The sequence below is a fragment of the Carassius carassius genome, chromosome 6, assembly GCF_963082965.1.
Source record: "Carassius carassius chromosome 6, fCarCar2.1, whole genome shotgun sequence".
Classification (NCBI taxonomy): Eukaryota; Metazoa; Chordata; class Actinopteri; order Cypriniformes; family Cyprinidae; genus Carassius; species Carassius carassius.
This window is the reverse complement of record NC_081760.1, coordinates 39,865,303-39,871,685: the sequence shown is the minus strand read 5'-3', so window position 1 is coordinate 39,871,685 and position 6,383 is coordinate 39,865,303.

Here is a 6,383-nt window from a genome sequence, read left to right as displayed (position 1 = left end):
ATTCAACAGTAGGCCTACACGTTCACATGGGTTCATCATCATCTGATGAGTACAGCTGGTTCATCACTTGTGATATGCATCATCTGTTACTGTTGACGGAGATATAGGCTTGTTGTAATGCATCCCATAGAAACAGATATAAGACATCATGCCATTCTTTGAATAGAGTATTTTGGTTGCTTCTGTCTTCTGCTTTTTTATTTGTTGTGCAAATGGAAACTCTTACTTTTTAGAAGGAAACATTGTTTTATAATGCTAAATGTTGTATTGTGTTGAGCTTTAGTTGAATAATGTTGATTAATGAAGTAATTCTGTAGAAGCGAGGTTATAACCATGTCTGAAATACATCCTGATTTCTAGCTCACTAGAATTCTCTCTCATTTCTTCCTCCATTATATGGGAATGTAATGACCGAAGCACCCAAAAGTTATACTGTCAGTAACATGTCTGTTTATATTATATTACATTGTCAAAGATTTCTTTATATATGCAATTTTCTATATGCAAACTTAATTTGGAATAAATGGCATATACATTAATAACTGTCATGTTGTTTATCAAAATCTGGTTTAAACTTTATTATTCTTTATTTTTAATTTATTATTAAAAAAATGTAAAGACACTGTGTCTCCTCGGATCAGAGAGAGTATTGCGAGAATATGAGCGCATGAAAAGAAGAAACGACCGCATATTTTAGCAAAATATTAGCCCAGTCAAGTAAGTGTGTGTGTGTGTGTGTGTGTGCATCATAGTGCGTCTTTACTAAGCAACCTCTACACGATGATAATAAAAAATGAGTCAAAAATGTAAACTTGTTTCCAGTTCATTTCTGTATAACTTGATAGTTGACACCTCTCTTGATGTTGCACAATATACAGGTATTATTGATTTGACTCTATGGTTAAGTAGAAATTAAGTACATTTTCTGAATCATATGTAAAATAGTTTGAACCAACATGGACTGTAACTTTCATAACTCATACTGTATTTCTTACACATTTCAGGGCTGACTTGAAACTGTGGCAATAATGCAGGGTAAGAGATGTTACAAGCTGTTACTCGTTTCAGATGGGAAGCTAATTCACAAGTACATCACGGATTTGTCTATTTGAAGTCTGCATTTACTGCATTTATCTGCAAGAGCATCTGCTCATCTGCTATACGTCTATGAGGATGTTTCCTATAAGATGTCAAATAGACGTCTAGAAGAGTACAATTGGCAAGATATTCACAGATTCGACTTTCTGGATCAATAACTCATGTGCAAAACGTTTTACTACACAATTGACGCCTTGCTTTTTTTGTATTGATGTAGAAAATGAGCTACTGGCGAGCTTCCCTCAAAACAAAATTCAGTTCACACATCACTGCTCTCCTGCTGGATATACTACAACACTAATTTTTTAAATAATTGCTTTTACATATTTTTTTTAAATAAGTGTCGCAGTATAACCAGCAGGAAAGCAGTGATGTGTGAACTGACTTTGGTTACACTACAGCCTGTTTCAGTAAGGTTATTGATTATTTTATTAGTAACACTTTTCCTGTTTTGCTCTTTGCAGACGCCGCTGTGTCTCTCAGACGCCAGCGCATTGAGATCAGTGTATTTTGTACAGAGCAGAGGAAAATCTTGTTTTGAGGAAAACTCGCTTATAGTTTGTTTTCTACATCTCTGCGAAAGAAAAGCAGTGTCAACTGACCATATACACAAGCACTTCCTGGTTTTAGATAAGCCAGCTCAGTATTTTCCGTTCAACTACACTGTGCCATCAGGGGAGTGCCCTTTGCTCGGTTTCTCTACATGATCCAAGTTTTTTTTTGTGTGTGTGTTCCTGTAGCTCAATTGGTAGAGCACTGCGTTAACAAGCGCAAGGTTGGGGGTTCGATTCCCCGGGAGCACATGATATGTAAAAATTGATAGCCTGAAGGCACTGTAAGTCACTTTGGATAAAAGCGTCTGCTAAATGCATGAATTTAATTTAATTTTACTTTAAGTTTTGTTTGTCTAAGATGACCAAATGTCCATGTATACGAGCCGATGTCAAAATGTGCATTAAGTGATTCAGGCCTAGTCCACACGGACACGGGTATTTTTATAACCGGAGTTTTCCTCCTGCGTTTAAAAAAAAAAATCCCGTCCACATGAAAAGGCAAAAACATGCTATCAAGCGCTGTCAAGAGAATGCCACACCAGCAGGCGGCGATATAACCCAAATTGTAAAGTCACCTTGGCCAATCAGAAGCAGTCAGCAGCGCACAATCTGACGTCAAACACAGCGGATAACGGCGCACACTCTGACGTCGCAAGGCAAAAACCCCGGTTATACTGTCCACACGACAACACTGCAACCGGCGTTTCTGAAAATGCTCACCCTGGCCGTAGTTTTCAAAAATGTTCGGTTTCGGTGCCCTGAAACTGCGTTTTCGTGTGGACGAAAGGCCGAACCGCGTAAAAAAAGTCACGGTTATAAAAATACCCGTGTCCGTGTGGACAGGGCCTCAGACTAACAAAACTACAACAGCTACAAGTGTGGGATAAAACTTAAATGATGTAGTTTTTCAATTAAATCCTAGTATTTAAACGTATTCAGTGCATTATTTCTTTATTATAACTTATTTATTTAGAATTTAACTATATTACCTTTATATGGATGATTATTTATTATAATGATGCAATACTAATTTTTACTGAAGAGACCTAGATGGCATAGTGCAAGTGAAATGTTTGTGAGTGCAAGAGTAATCACTTTTAAAGCATTGTTATGAAATCTTATGTCTAAGGTCATATTATGGCTAAATGATTCAAAAAATTAGATTATTGTGGGTCTATCAAATATAAGGGTTAGTACTACACGGTATCAGTCAAAACTGTGGAAACATTGGTATTGTTGCCTTTGTAACTTTTAATTGTGTGTGGTAGATGCTGTGTAATAAAAGATTGATATATAGTTATAACTGTGGGACGCTTGGCACTCTTTTTTGTTGTTGTCTTTTTCTCTATAAAATATTTTAGTAATCATAAATTATATATCAATTGAAAGCTTATAAGCCCCAGATTCATCCTGTGAAAACCATTTTGAAATCGGACGTTGCGTTACCATGGAAATGGTACTTTAAAATCTAATGATGGTCTCCTCCCCCTTAGTGGGCAGGGTCAAGTGTCATATTACAAAATGCATTACGGTCTTCTAGAACCAAAACTTTTTATAATCTTGGCAACAAACATATCATTGGAAAGGTCTGAGTCTCAGGATATCATATTTTGAGATAGAAGTAAAATTCACAGAGAAATCTAGAGAAAAGTTCATTAAGCAAAATTCCAAGTGGCTGTGTGTGGTATGACACCCTAAATAAAATCTCACAGGAACCTCAATCTTTTTCACATCAACTTCAAATTTGTAACATAACTTATTTAGACACAAGGCTTTAATTTTTATACCAATTTTAGAGTAAAAGCTGTTATGTAAAATATTTATAATAAATAAAATAAAATTAATATAGCGCATTTTATTTACAGTACATTTAAACTTCTATAACTTCTTTTTTTTAAATTCCACTTTTTCCAAAATTTGCTAATTTTCTTCTTTAAAAAGAATCTTAGGTTAATATTCCAAAGTGTTCATAAAATACAACAATTTAAGTTTGGATAGTACACTTTAATGCATATTTAAAAAATGGGGGGTGACAGTTAAAGGGTTAAATAATTCAGCTCTATATCAGAATCAGAATCCGAAAGAGCTTTATTGCCAAGTATGCTTGCACATACAAGGAATTTGTTTTAGTGACATAAGCTTCCAATACACAGAGACAACAACACACAGACAAAAAAATAAATAAAATAAATAAAATAAAAATAGGCTGTTGTCTGGCCTTATTCATTTCTTTAAATGACAAGTGACTTTATGACTTGCTGCACTTGCTATAGGGTTACCTCAGTGCGATAAAGTACTAAATTTGCTATAATATTTATTTTATAATAAATAAAAATATGTGAAATAAAACTAGGGCAGCAGCCAGTGAGTGATCCTCTGCTGCCATCTTCTGGATATAATGGTAATTTCATTTTCATCTTAAAAAGTCTTTATTTTTCACCAAGACACGTTTTTGCTACATTTCTTCATGTCGTCTTCATGAATTATAAAGTAAAACTCTAATAATGTAAATTTTACTACACAACGTTGAGAAATAATAAATTATGGTTTCAATTTTTCTAAGATTTTTTTTTTTCATGAGTATGAAGGTAGGAGCTTGATTATGGAGACCATTATACCATTATATTATACCATGATTATACCATTACGACGTCTTTTAAAAGATTAGTCTAACTGCCCAAAACAGTTATGACAGTGTTTATTTGTCAGCTTTCAAATATACAGTTATGTGTCTGGGTATTTTCCTGGAATTACCAGACTCTGCATATAAAATGATATGTTCTTTAATAACATGAAAGTGTATGTTAATTCCTCTATTATTATTTACGGTGTTGCAATTGTTTTCTTCCTCAGTTTCTGATAAGAATGTGGCAGGAAAGGTTTCTACACTGTAAAAAATTGTGCCGTTAAATAACAGTAATTTACTGCCAGCAGGGGTGCCAGTAAAGTACTGTTAATTTACAGCTTTCAACCATTAATTTTTTTAGCCACTCTTTTTTAACCACTCTTATTTTTTTTACAGTAATTTACTGTAAATTCTACCATGGAAATTAACTCCACTCCCACAGATACAAACAATTCGAGTTTAAAAGCTAGCATTCCTACGATGTTAGTACTATGAATTATTTCATTTGAGACCACTGAGAAGGAATATTTATTAATATAAAAATGCAAACACTTAATGTGTAGTAGTAAAGTAACTAAATACATGACTTTTATTCAAACCACTGCAGTTCATTGTCAGCTATAGCACACATGTATGTGCTGAAATACTTAACACATAGATCATCACTGTATCAGCAGCTCCACATTTAATGTCTTTATATAAAACAGCAAAAAATCAGAATTTGTGTCTCATGATTGACTGAAGCACAGGCTCTATTCTCCAGCACAATGGTGAACAACAAAACTACATTAAACTAACAGATCTCTCTGGTGCAAACACACATTAATACAGTTGAGTTCAGTATTTACTCTTATTATCAGTGTATGACTTTGCATACATTTTTTTCTATGGATGTTTACAAATATTTTAGTTAAATTACCTTTTTTTCATTTGTTAAATCTGACATTTACATTTTACAGTATATTACTGTTTTTCCTTGACTTAATGGCAATAAACTGTAGAAAAACACTTTTTTTGCTGGCAACCATTAATTTACGGCAACAAACTGTAGAAAAACAGGGTTGCCAGTAAATAACTGTTTTTCTACAGTTTGTTTCCTGTAAATTAATTACAGTTTATTACTGTTAAATTATCTTTCATGCTGTTTTTTTCTTCATCTTAAATCTTTAACCCTTTAAACCCCACAACAAAATGCTCAGTTTTAAATGAACACGTATAATGTGTGCACACTACAGAGTGTTAGAGTAACACTGAATCAGTGAAGTTAATGAGATAATTCTGTGATTAATTGATGATTGAGCATTAGTGATGAACACCTGCTATTAACAAACAGAATCACTGAAGGAAAGAGAAACACAAGAACTACTACAACTGACTTCAGCCACAGCCTTAGATGAAATCAACTGAAATAAAATAATTCATCAAATCTCTCAAGATCTGATTAAGCAACTCCTAAAACAGCTTCACCAGATTCACATTACTAACCAGACTGACTTTATTTCTGTCAGATGTCTACAGAAGATCTCATTGAGAGTTAAATAGGTTTAGGTGGGGGTTTTTCACTACCATGATGGAGATCAGTGTTTACTTTAGTTAGGCTCTTGAACGTGACTTTTCAACAATTAAGGTTTTTTTTTTAATATACTGTAACAATGCATCTTTGGAACTTGTTATAGCAAAAAAAAAGTTCAACAGAAGAAAAAAAAATCTGGTATTGTTGTTTATAGATTGACAAGAACAAACACTCTATTATTTCTGATCCAATCCTGTGTCCCTTCTGTTATTGAATATTGATACTACAGCAAAGAAAAACACTGCTGAGCCATAAGTTATTAAAGACTTTTAAGAAAATTTCACTCATAAAAAAAAAAAAAACCTTTGTTGCACTTTAGACAGAAACACCAATAATCAGCGTATGAATCACAACAATGGTGACAATCCACAAAATAAATAAACAGATCAGTTCTGAATATCACAAAACATGCTACTAAAACTTAAAACAAAAGCAAAATTATAAGCACATACGAATTCAAGAAAATAAGTGAACAATTCAGGGGCATAATTTCTTCATGCCGCAATGCATGCTGGGAGTCATAGATGAGTTT